Here is a 13,990-nt window from a genome sequence, read left to right on the forward strand (position 1 = left end):
AAGGTATCCAATGTCGACAAATATGAACCTAAGCAGGATCCAGGGGGTTGGCTAGCCGTCTACACCACCGCTGCTCGAGCTGCTGGAGCGTCCGAAGACGTGATGACCGCGTATTTACCCATCGTCCTTGGGCAAGACGCGCTGCAATGGCTGCGACATCTACCCCGACACTGCATCGACGACTGGGGGGACTTCAGTCGATGCTTCACCGCCAACTTCCAGTCCCTCTCCGACAAACCGGCGCAACCATGGGACCTCAAATCCATCAAGCGTCGGGGGGACAAAACTCTCCGGTCGTACCTCAAAAGGTTCCAGACCATGAGAAATCGTATCCCCGAGGTCACGGAGGCGGCCGTGATCGAGGACTTCTACAGAGGATCCAATGACTCGGCTTTCGTCCGAGCCATACTACAGAAGGCGCCGACTACCTCCGAGGAGTTGTTCTGGGAAGCCGACCTCTACATCACCGCCGACGAGCGGGCCCAGGACCTCATCGGAGGAGCAAAGCCTGCACCGGCAGCACCACGACGCGACGCGAACCAGCAACCCGACAAACGATGAGAGAAAAGACCTCGCGAGGAAGTACACGCCGCTGGACCACCTGCCTCTCGCGCCCGAAGAGGACCTCGTGGAGGCGAACGCACGCTGGACGACATCCTCGACACCCAGTGCCCGTACCACAAAGACATGCGCCACACTCTTCGCAACTGCCGGGACTTCAAGCACTCCATCGGGCACGGCCGACCCTTCCAACCTCTACCTCCTCCTCCGCCGAGAGGAGGACCAGATGAACCACGACAACCCATCAGCAGGAGGAGGGGGGAGGAGGAGGAGCCTTCCCACGCGTCGACATGGAGGTCAACGTCATCTTCGGCGGACACGGATCGCAGGAGAACAAACGACAACAAAAGCTCAACGACCGCCAGATATTGGTGGCGACCACCGGTCCTCCCGCTCCATACCGGTGGTCGGAGCACCCGATCACTTTCACTCGGGAGGATCAATGGCTTAACTTCGACCATCCAGGCAAATACCCGCTCCTCGTCGATCCGGTGATCCGAGAGAGCCGGGTGAAGGAGGTGCTAGTGGACGGGGGGAGCAGCATCAACGTCACCTTCCCCCGAACACTCCAAGGCTTGGGAGTTCACCTCAAAGAGCTCCACGAGTCGGACACCCCTTTTTTCAGCATCGTGCCGACAGAAGGAGAATACCCGCTGGGCCACATCTACATGCCAGTCACCTTCGGAACTCCGGAGAACTACAGAACCGAGTTCCTGAGGTTCGAAGTGGCGAACTTCGACTGCGGGTACAACGCCATCATCGGGAGGCCGGGGCTGGCCAAATTCATGGCCATCCCCCATTACACATACATGGTACTGAAGATGCCAGGACCGCAAGGAATCATAACTGTGCGCGCCGACTTCCAAGGCGCCGCAGAATGTTTCCGAGTGGCCATTCAAGCAGCCCTCAACACCAAGCCATCGACGGTTACCTCGACACCGGCGAACTCTAAGCCTGGAGAAAACCTCGTAGTACCGGCAAACGAAGCTCAGGCCGCGACCTCTATGCGACCGACTGAAGATACTAAGAGGATCAACCTGGGGTTCGCTGATGAACGCAAGACTGCCATCATCAGCTCCAGCCTGGACGACAAATAGGAAAGCGCGCTCGTCCAGTTTCTGCAAGATAACCGAGACGTATTCGCATGGCAACCTGCGGATATGCCGGGAGTCCCAAGAGAACTGGCCGAGCACAAATTGAAGGTCTATCCCCAGGCGAGGCCGATTCGGCAAAAGTTACGTCGTTTCACGCCCAACAAGAGAGAGGCCATTCGCGCCGAGTTAGCTCGTTTGGTCGCGGCTGGATTTATTAGAGAAGTATTGCACCCCGAGTGGTTAGCCAACCCTGTTCTTGTACTCAAAAAGAATAAAGTGGATTGGCGCATGTGCGTCGACTATACTGATCTCAACAAACACTGTCCGAAGGATCCCTTCGGGCTCCCAAGGATAGATCAGGTGGTGGACTCCACCACTGGGTGTTCTGTGCTGTCTTTCTTAGATTGCTATTCCGGGTATCATCAGATTAGTTTGGCGAAGGAAGACGAGGAAAAAACAGCGTTCATCACTCCGTTTGGTGCTTTCTGTTATACCTCCATGTCGTTCGGCCTCAAAAACGCTGGAGCAACTTATCAGAGAGCCATTCAAACATGCTTAGCCGATCACTGGGGCAAGCGTGTGGAAGCCTACGTAGATGATGTAGTAATCAAAACGGAGAATTCGGAAGACTTCATCAAAGACTTACAGCTGGTTTTCAACAGTATGAGACGGTATAGATGGAAGCTTAATCCTGAAAAATGTGTTTTCGGGGTACCAGCTGGGAAGTTACTCGGGTTTATCGTCAGCCACCGGGGGATTGAGGCTAATCCGGATAACATCGAAGCTATCATGAAGATGGAAGCTCCTCGATCACAAAAGAAGGTTCAGCGACTTACTGGATGTATGGCAGCTCTGAGCAGATTTATATCCAGGCTGGGAGAAAAAGGTTTGCCATTTTACAAGCTACTTAAGAAGGCGGATAAGTTTCAATGGACTTCAGAAGCACAAGAAGCTCTAGACGCACTGAAAAAATTCTTGACAACACCTCCGGTACTGAAGCCACCCCGGCGAGCTACGTCAACTCAACCGGCTGAAGATTTGCTACTCTATATCTCTTGCACGACTCACGTGGTAAGCACCGCGTTGGTAGTCGAGCGAGTAGAAGAAGGACATGCCTACCCAGTGCAACATCCTGTTTACTTCATCAGTGAAGTTCTGGGCCCCTCAAAGAAAAAGTATCCTCAAGTTCAGAAGCTATTATATGCAGTACTTCTAACTGCCCGCAAGCTGCGTCACTACTTTGATGACCACAAAGTCATAGTAGTTACTGGTTTTCCGATAGGGGATATTCTTTACAACAAGGAAGCCATTGGCCGAATAGCCAAGTGGGCTTGCGAGCTGGGATCTCATGACATCGAGTTCCGACCTCGCACTGCTATCAAAACTCAAGCGCTAGTTGATTTCGTATCAGAATGGACTGAACAACAAGTACCAGATAACCCAGAGACTCCAGAAGTATGGCGAATGTATTTCGATGGCTCGTTAAAACTGCAGGGAGCGGGAGCAGGGATTCTCTTCACCGCACCTGGAGGCGAACACCTCAAGTATGCCCTCCAGTTGCTGTTCCCAGCCTCCAACAATGCAGCCGAGTATGAAGCTCTGATCCATGGATTGAACATTGTCATATCATTGGGCGTCAAGAGATTGATGGTATATGGGGACTCTCTGGTAGTCATCAGCCAGATAAACAAGGAGTGGGATTGTTTGAGCGATTCGATGGGAAAATACTGCGCCGTCGTCCGGAAGCTGGAAGATAAATTCGAGGGCCTGGAATTCCATCATGTAGAAAGAGATCGGAACACAGCAGCTGATGTACTGTCCAAGCTAGGATCCGGTCGAACTCAGGTCCCACCCGGAGTCTTCATGCAAGAAATCCAACAGCCAAGTATCTCAATGGACCAAACAGAAGAGTGCAACGTTATAGATCAACTCGAGTCAGACTCTGATGACTGGAGGAGGCCGATCATTAAGTATATAAAGAATGAAGAAGAACCAGACGACAAAAACTCGGCAGAGCGTATTGCCAGACAGTCGGCTCACTATACACTCATTGGGGAAACATTATACAGAAGGGGTGCATTAGGAGTCCTCATGAAGTGTATTCTCCCGTTCACTGGGAAGCAACTTCTGGAGGAGGTCCATGCTGGGCAATGTGGAATACATGCATCATCCAGAACACTAGTTGGGAAGGTCTTCAGGTCGGGATTCTACTGGCCAACAGCAAAGAACGATGCACCCGAGCTAGTTAAAAGGTGCGAAGCTTGCCAATACTTGTCAAAGCAACAACATCTGCCAGCACAGCAACTGCAGACCATACCAGTGACTTGGCCTTTCGCATGCTGGGGACTGGATATGATTGGACCTTTCAAGAAAGCTCAAGGGGGATACACTCATGTACTGGTAGTGATTGACAAATTCACCAAATAGATAGAGTTCAAGCCCATTGCTTCTTTAACCTCAGCTAAGGCCGTGGAATTCGTACAAGACATAATATTCAGATTTGGGATACCAAACAACATCATAACTGACTTAGGATCCAACTTCACAAGTTCAGAATTCTTCGACTTCTGCGAGCAAAAGAGCTTTCAGATCAAGTATGCGTCTGTAGCACATCCAAGAGCCAACGGGCAGGTTGAGCGAGCCAACGGAATGATATTGGAGGCACTCAGGAAAAAGGTCTTCGATAAGAATGAAAAATTTGCAGGAAAGTGGATAAGGGAATTGTCCTATGTCGTTTGGAGCCTAAGAACCCAACCTAGCCGAGCCCTGCATGGAAACACTCCTTTCTTCATGGTTTATGGGTCGGAGGCAGTGCTACCTGCTGATCTCAAGTTCGGGGCGCCAAGGTTGATCTTCGAAAACATAGCAGAAGCTGAGGCCACCAGGTTGGAGGACATTGATGTACTTGAAGAAGAACGGCTAAACGCGGTAATCCAGTCAGCACGGTATCAGCAGACTCTAAGGCGCTATCACGACAAGGCTGTGCGACAACGATTCTTCTCAGTAGGGGATCTCGTCCTCCGCCGAATTCTAACGGGGGAGGGACGACACAAATTATCACCCTTATGGGAAGGACCCTTCATGGTAGCAGAAGTCACTCGGCCCGGATCGTATCGCCTCACTCAGATGGATGGCACAGAAGTTGGGAACTTCTAGAACATAGAACACCTCAGAAAGTTTTATCCCTAGCTGTACTTCAAAATTGCTGGGACGACGATGTACTCTGTAAAGTGGAAATATGTCATCAATAAAAAAGAGGTTTCAAAGAAACTCAGTTCGTTTACGATTGACTTGCATTCTTACTTAACTCGGGGTGACCACTATGCCCTACTAACGGAGCAATCGACTTAAGTCAGCAACGACTTAAGGCGGTGCAACATGCTCACGCTTACTTAACTCGGGGTGACCACTATGCCCTACTAACGGAGCAATCGATTTAAGTCAGCAATGACTTAAGGCGGTGCAACATGCTCCCGCTTACTTAACTCGGGGTGACCACTATGCCCTACTAACGGAGCAATCGACTTAAGCCAGCAACGACTTAAGGCGGTGCAACATGCTCGCGCTTACTTAACTCGGGGTGACCACTATGCCCTACTAACGGAGCAATCGACTTAAGTCGGCGACGACTTAAGGCGGTGCAACATGCTCGCGCTTACTTAACTCGGGGTGACCACTATGCCCTACTAACGGAGCAATCGACTTAAGCCAGCAACGACTTAAGGCGGTGCAACATGCTCGCGCTTACTTAACTCGGGGTGACCACTATGCCCTACTAACGGAGCAATCGACTTAAGTCGGCGACGACTTAAGGCGGTGCAACATGCTCACGCTTACTTAACTCGGGGTGACCACTATGCCCTACTAACGGAGCAATCGACTTAAGTCGGCAACGACTTAAGGCGGTGCAACATGCTCATGCCCATGCAATTCAGGGGATGACTTCTATATCCCGCAAACAAATCTCATAATCATCGCGCGTCGTTTCATTACTACAAATTTACGAACTGATGAATCCTGATACAATAAGAGAGTAACTATATCATTCGAATGCTGAACTGATGTCCTCTAACAAATACTCGATCATGCTAACCGCGCGCTCAAAGCACGCAAAATTTTTCTCTATTTTGCAATGTCTTTTTCAGGGGCGACTGATGAAGAAGGGCGACTCGAAGAATCGGGGGCAGCATTCACGTCAGCTCTTATGTCTTCAGGAACAGTCACGCCGGGTCTCCTCATCAAGATTCTTCCCGCCCGAATAGCCTTGTCCATGGCTTTGTCGCGCTGGGCTTTGAGAGTAACAGAAGTTTCTTCAGCAACTTTAGCGGCCAGTCGAGCAGTCTCTAACTCCTGGGCAATGGATTTCTTGGAAGCTCGGAGTTCTTTAATGGTGGCATCCTTTGCTGCTATCAACTGCTTGAGGCGGGTCACTTCGTCCGCAGATTCCTGCAGCCTACAACGTTGATTGTCCAATTCCTCCATGGTAAAGCAATGACTCCTCTCCAAGATGGTCAGCGAGTTGCTAGAATCACGGTACAATCTGTCAAGATTGTCACGAGAAGCAGTAAGGATACGCTTTTCTTCCTGCAAGCAAAAATCAACTCCCTCATAAACCGAGCAAGTAATAGGAACTCAGCGAGGCAAGGCACAGTTTTGTAAATCACCTTTTCAGAATCGAGCTGAGCATGAAGAGAAGAACTCAGTGCATTGGCGTCATCCAAGGCAGCAGAGACTTGACTCAGTTCAGTTTGGCTCTGAAAGTACTTCTCCTCGAAGTCAGCACACCGCTGGACCAATTCAACCTGGTCTCGGGAATGTTTTTCCTCAAGAGTTGAAATCTGCCGAGTCATTCCTAGAAAGAGATAATCAAACAAAACGGGGTCAGAAGGTAAAGCAGTCGACAGCAAAGGCAAAGAGAAGCACAAAGGGCACTAACCAGCATTGGTTGCCTCCAATTCAGAGACGCGATGTTGAAGAGACACTGGATTCCAACATGCAAGAGACAAAGCCACTTCTGGGACGGAAGCACCCTGCAATCTCAGCTGGCTGACCATCCCATCCACCAAAGCCTGATGAGGAAGACAAAAGAGGGTGATGACAGCAGCTCATACAATGTGAAAATCAAGCTAAAACACATCACGATACCTGGAGGTTGGTAAAGAACGAAGGGATCCCCAAATCAGAGGAGATCAGTGGATAAGCAGGCGTAAGGCCACCAACTGGAGCAACTTGCAACAAACCAGCAGAGATCAGTCCAGTACCTTCAACAGAACCCAACCCTCAGTCAGCAGGGGCGCTGCCCTCTAAAGCGACTTCCTGATCCAAAGTTTGGGCTACCACCATACAGCCAGAGCGTGGAGGAGACCCCGCATGAACGTCCATGGAAGTACAGGAAGGAGACCCTGCTTGGGCACCCTCGGGGGCTGGGTCATAGTTGGCACTGCCCACTTGAGCCGGATCATCCCCGACAGCACCCTCGGGGGCTGGGCAGTGGCTTACACTCTTCACCCGAGCTAAGTCATCCCCGGCGACATCCTCGGGGGCTAGGCATTTGTCAGCACCATTCTTGAGGTCCAAGCTCTCTGCAGTAACCACCTCTAAGGTTGATGGGCCCTCAGCCACTTCCATAGGACCAGAACGATCCAAGTCAGCTTCCCGACCCTCGAGATCGCGCTCTAAGGTCGATGAGGCACGGGATGACCTCAACCCAGCATCAGGCACATCAACGCAAGCCTCCATTACACCATCATCCACTGGCTCCGATAACAAGTCTTCTGGGACCATATCTTCAAGAGTTTGATCAAAGTTGGCTAGGGACAGTTCTTGCAGACCAATGAGGGCAGACAAAGCAGGAGAGGGAACCCCACTACTTCCACCGTTGGCGATGAATTGCCGACTGTTTTTCCGAGTCAAAGGAGCTTCATTTTCTTCCTCCTCATCATCCACATTGACAACACAAGCAGCACACCCATTGGGATCAGCAACAGGTGGAGCACCCACATTGGGATCAGCAGCCGATTGGGTACACCCATTGGGGTCAGCATCAACAAGTCCAGTCGCAGGCATTTCTTCAGTAGCAGGAACCGAGGCACCAACGTCCTGATCAAAGCTGGATACTCGCCGGAGGTGTCTTCTTTTCTTCTTCTGCTCATCAGCAGAAGGATCAGGCTGATTGGCTTGGCAAGGGCGCCTCGGGCGAGTACTGACAGGTTTCTGTGCATCCAAAGTAGTATCAACCTCTGGGAGGGGCACCACTGCCAACGCCCCGGCAGGAGCAGCATCAGAAGAATCCTCAGCTAGCAAATCGAGCATAGCGTTTATATCTGCATCACTAGGATTCAGGGGCACCTCAAAATGGACCTGCCGTTCGTCATCAGGAATCTCCCCAAGCGAAGCAACCAAAGCACTAACTTCTTCAGCAGAGGGTCGCACTCTAAGACCCAAACTGCCATCAGAAACTGGTGGATTCGACACGAAAAGGGTGAAGGCTTTGGGAGGAGGCAAGTTCCAGGCCGAGTACGCCACTGGAGCACCAACATTTGACACCTTGCCCCTGAGGATCATTTCAAGTCGGCTCACCAAGTCTGCAGAAGGAATTCTCCTGTTGGTAACCCGAGTTGAGTCGGCTAGCCCCCGATACAGATAAGTTGGATAGGCTCTGTCTTTCAGTGGCTGAATATTCTTGAAAACAAAGTCAGTAACCACAGCTTCAGCAGTTAGACCCCTCTCTTTCAGCAGTCCAACTTCAGCTAGCAACACACCTGCCTCGGCTACCTCCTGATCTGTGGGAGACTCGGTCCAGCTTGGGGTGCGAACATCCGGCTGTTTTCTCGACCGGGAGGGGAGAGAATTCCCATAATTCTCAACTATGAACCACTCTAGGCGCCATCCCTTAATACTGTCCTTGAGGGGGATCTCGAGATATTCAGTTTTCCTCCCACGGCGCATCTCCAAGCTGGCACCCCCGACCAACTGATGTTGTCCCCCGGCCATCCCAGGGCGACAATGATACAAATATTTCCATAAACCAAAATGTGGCAGCTCAGAGCACCTAGAGGGGGGGGGTGAATAGGTGATCCTGTGAAACTTAAACTTATAGCCACAAAGACTTGTTAAGTGTTAGCACAATAATCGCCAAGTGGCTAGAGAGAAGTCTCAACAAAACACAATACCACAAGAGATCAATCACAGAGATGACACAGTGGTTTATCCCGTGGTTCGGACAAGACCAACGCTTGCCTACTCCACGTTGTGGCGTCCCAACGGACGAGGGTTGCAATCAACCCCTCTCAAGCGGTCAAAAGACCAACTTGAATACCACAGTGTTTTGCTTTGCCTTTCAATATCCCGTTCGCGAGGAATCTCCACAACTTGGAGCCTCTCGCCCTTACACTTGAGATTCACAAAGAAATACGGAGCAAGGGAGGAACTAGCAACGCACACAAGACTCAAAATCAGAGCAACAGCACACACACAAGTCGCAACAAGAGCTCGCAACACAACTCAATGAGTTCACAACTCAACAAGAGCTCTAGATGTTATCACAATGAACCAAATGCGCGGAATCGATGTCTTGGTGCTTAGGAATGTTGTAGGAATGCTTGGTGTTCTCCTCCATGCGCCCAGGGGTCCCTTTTATAGCCCCAAGGCAGCTAGGAGCCGTTGAGAGCAAATCTGGAAGGCTGATCTTGCCTTCTGTCGACTGGTGCACCGGACAGTCCGGTGCACACCGGACACTGTCCGGTGCCCGATTTCTTTCCTTAAACGGCGCAGCCGACCGTTGGTCGCTAGAGAGTCGTTGGCGCACCGGACAGTCCGGTGCCCCCTTCTAGCCGTTGGCTCGGCCACGTGTCCCGCGCAGATCGCGCGGCCGACCGTTGGCCCGGCCGACCGTTGGCTCACCGGACAGTCCGGTGCACACCGGACAGTCCGGTGAATTATAGTCGTACGTCGCCGGTGAAATTCCCGAGAGCAGCCAGTTCGCTCGGACCAGCCTGGCGCACCGGACACTGTCCGGTGCACCACCGGACAGTCCGGTGCTCCCAGACTGAGCAGATTCTTGGCTGCTCGAGCCAAGACATTTTCAATTGGATTTTTCCTGTTTCCAACACTTAGACACAATACATTAGTCCATAAAATAATGTACTAAGTCTAGAAACATACCTTTTGACATGATTTGCACTTTGTCCACCATATTGCATAGATCAACACAAAAGCACTTGTGTTGGCACTCAATCACCAAAATACTTAGAAATGGCCCAAGGACACATTTCCCTTTCAATCTCCCCCCTTTTTGGTGATTTATGCCAACATAACGTAAGGCAAGTAGAACAAGTGAAAAATCACTTCAAATAAGGACTCAAATTGTTTTGATTCAATTTTGACATATATGGATCACCCTTTGCCACCACTTGGTTTGTTTTTGCAAATCAAACTCAAATCTCTATCTCTAAGTCAAACACACATGTTAAGGCATAAAGAGAGGTTTTCCAAAGAAATTTGATCAAGGATTTAAAAAACTCCCCCTTTTCCCCATAATCCACACTTCTCCCCACAAGAAGCCAACTTTTGACACGAGAGATAATAAAAGAGTTTTGACAAAACAAAAAAGCTCTATTCTACTATTTTCAAAATCTCTCAAGTGGTAGCTGATCCATTTATTGCTTTGGCCTTTATTTTCTCCCCCTTTGGCATCAAGCACCAAAATGGGATAAATCTTGGCCCTCGAACCCCATTGCCTCACCAAAATCTTCAATAAGAATACAAAGGCAATAAGAGTACATGAGATGAACTTGGAATAAGTTACCCTCTCATCGGAGTGCAGTGGAAGTCTTTCATGGTCCAAGTCCACCTTTTCCCTTTCAAACCTCCTTTGAGACTAAAACAAGCAAACTCAAGCACATGGTTAGTCTCAAAGGGTCAAGTTGTAACACATCTCCCCCTAAATGTGTGCATCACTTTGCAACGGACTTGTGAGGTCCAGGGAGTGTTTGTACAACTTGAGCATCATTATTAAGCAACAAAATGCAGAAGGAACATGATCAAAGGCATAAACACATGTATATTACAATTCAATCCAAGTTCCGCGAATCTAAGACATTTAGCTCACTACGCAACCTGCAAAAGGTCTTCTCATCTAGAGGTTTGGTAAAGATATCGGCTAGCTGGTTCTCGGTGCTAACATGAAACACTTCGATATCTCCCTTTTGCTGGTGGTCTCTCAAAAAGTGATGCCGGATGTCAATGTGCTTTGTGCGGCTATGTTCAACAGGATTTTCCGCCATGCGGATAGCACTCTCATTGTCACATAGGAGTGGGACTTTGCTCAGATTGTAGCCAAAGTCCCGAAGGGTTTGCCTCATCCAAAGTAGTTGCGCGCAACACTGCCCTGCGGCAACATACTCGGCCTCAGCGGTGGACAGGGCAACGGAGGTTTGTTTCTTAGAGTTCCACGACACCAGGGACCTTCCTAAGAATTGGCACGTCCCTGATGTACTCTTCCTATCGACCTTACATCCAGCATAGTCGGAATCTGAGTATCCAACCAAGTCAAAGGTAGACCCCTTTGGATACCAGAGCCCGAAGCAAGGCGTAGCAACCAAATATCTAAGAATTCGCTTCACCGCCACTAAGTGACACTCCTTAGGATCGGATTGAAATCTAGCACACATGCATACGCTAAGCATAATATCCGGTCTACTAGCGCATGAATAAAGTAAAGACCCTATCATTGACCGGTATGTTTTTTGATCAACGGACTTACCTCCTTTGTTGAGATCGGTGTGTCCGTCGGTCCCCATCGGAGTCTTTGCGGGCTTGGCGTCCTTCATCCCAAACCGCTTCAGCAAGTCTTGTGTGTACTTTATTTGGGAGATGAAGGTGCCGTCCTTGAGTTGCTTCACTTGAAACCCAAGGAAGTAGTTCAATTCGCCCATCATCGACATCTCGAATTTCTGCATCATAACCCTGCTAAACTCTTCACAAGACTTTTGGTTAGTAGAACCAAATATTATGTCATCGACATAAATTTGGCACACAAAAAGATCACCATCGCAAGTCTTAGTAAAAAGAGTTGGATCGGCTTTCCCAACCTTGAAAGCATTAGCAATTAAGAAGTCTCTAAGGCATTCATACCATGCTCTTGGGGCTTGCTTAAGTCCATAGAGCGCCTTAGAGAGCTTACACACGTGGTCGGGGTACCGTTCATCCTCGAAGCCAGGGGGTTGCTCCACGTACACCTCCTCCTTGATTGGCCCATTGAGGAAAGCGCTCTTCACATCCATTTGGTACAACCTGAAAGAATGGTGAGCAGCATATGCTAGCAAGATACGAATTGATTCTAGCCTAGCCACAGGAGCAAACGTCTCCTCAAAGTCCAAACCTGCGACTTGGGCATAACCTTTTGCCACAAGTCGAGCCTTGTTCCCCACCCCGTGCTCGTCCTGTTTGTTGCGGAACACCCACTTGGTTCCCACAACATTTTGCTTGGGACGAGGCACCAGTGTCCAAACTTCATTGCGCTTGAAGTTGTTGAGTTCCTCCTGCATGGCCAATACCCAATCTGGATCTAGCAAGGCCTCCTCTACCCTGAAAGGCTCAATAGAAGAGACAAAGGAGTAATGCTCACAGAAATTAACTAATCGAGATCGAGTAGTTACTCCCTTGCTAATGTCACCCAAAATTTGGTCGACGGGATGATCCCTTTGAATCACCGCTCGAACTTGGGTTGGAGGTGCCGGTTGCGCTTCTTCCTCCATCACGTGATCATCTTGTGCTCCCCCTTGATCACACGCCTCCTTTTGATGAACCTGTTCATCGTCTTGAGTTGGGGGATGCACCGTTGTTGAGGAAGAAGGTTGATCTCGTTCATCTTGTTCCTGTGGCCGCACTTCTCCAATCGCCATGGTTCGTATAGCGGCCGTCGGAACATCTTCTTCATCTACATCATCACAATCAACAACTTGCTCTCTTGGAGAGCCATTAGTCTCATCAAATACAACGTCGCTAGAGACTTCAACCAAACCCGATGATTTGTTGAAGACTCTATACGCCTTTGTATTTGAGTCATAACCTAACAAAAACCCTTCTACAGCTTTGGGAGCAAATTTAGAATTTCTACCCTTCTTTACTAGAATGTAGCACCTGCTCCCAAATACACGAAAGTAAGATACATTGGGTTTGTTACCGGTTAGTAGCTCATACGAAGTCTTCTTGAGGAGGCGATGAAGGTAGACCCTGTTGATGGCGTGGCAAGCCGTGTTCACGGCTTCCGACCAAAAACGCTCGGGGGTCTTGAATTCTCCAAGCATCGTCCTCGCCATATCGATTAGAGTCCTGTTCTTCCTCTCTACCACACCATTTTGCTGGGGTGTGTAGGGAGCGGAGAACTCGTGCTTGATCCCTTCCTCCTCAAGGAACTCCTCCACTTGAAGGTTCTTGAACTCGGACCCGTTGTCGCTCCTTATCTTCTTCACCTTGAGCTCAAACTCATTTTGAGCTCTCCTGAGGAAGCGCTTGAGGGTCCCTTGGGTTTCAGACTTATCCTGCAAAAAGAACACCCAAGTGAAGCGGGAAAAGTCATCAACAATAACTAAACCATACTTACTTCCTCCTATGCTTAGATAGGCGACGGGTCCGAAGAGGTCCATATGTAGCAGCTCCAGGGGTCTTGATGTGGTCATCACATTCTTGCTGTGATGCGCTCCTCCCACCTGTTTACCTGCCTGACAAGCTGCACAAGGTCTATCTTTTTCGAATTGTACGTTAGTCAAACCTATCACGTGTTCTCCCTTTAGAAGCTTGTGAAGGTTCTTCATCCCCACATGTGCTAAGCGGCGATGCCACAGCCAGCCCATGCTAGTCTTAGCTATTAAGCATGCATCTAGATCGGCCTCTTCTTTTGCAAAATCAACTAAATAAAGCTTGCCGTCTAATACACCCTTAAAGGCTAGTGAACCATCACTTCTTCTAAAGACAGACACATCTACATTTGTAAAAAGACAATTATATCCCATATTGCATAGTTGACTAACAGATAGCAAATTGTAACCAAGAGACTCAACTAAAAACACATTGGAGATAGAGTGCTCATTAGAAATTGCAATTTTACCTAACCCTTTTACCTTGCCTTGATTCCCATCACCGAATATAATTGAATCTTGGGAATCTCTATTCTTGACGTAGGAGTTGAACATCTTCTTCTCCCCCGTCATATGGTTTGTGCATCCGCTGTCGATAATCCAGCTTGAACCCCCGGATGCATAAACCTGCAAGGCAAATTTAGGCTTGGGACTTAGGTACCCAACTCTTGTTGGGTCCTACAAGGTTAGTCACAA

This window comes from Zea mays, chromosome 7 (genome assembly GCF_902167145.1).
Source record: "Zea mays cultivar B73 chromosome 7, Zm-B73-REFERENCE-NAM-5.0, whole genome shotgun sequence".
NCBI classification, from domain to species: Eukaryota; Viridiplantae; Streptophyta; class Magnoliopsida; order Poales; family Poaceae; genus Zea; species Zea mays.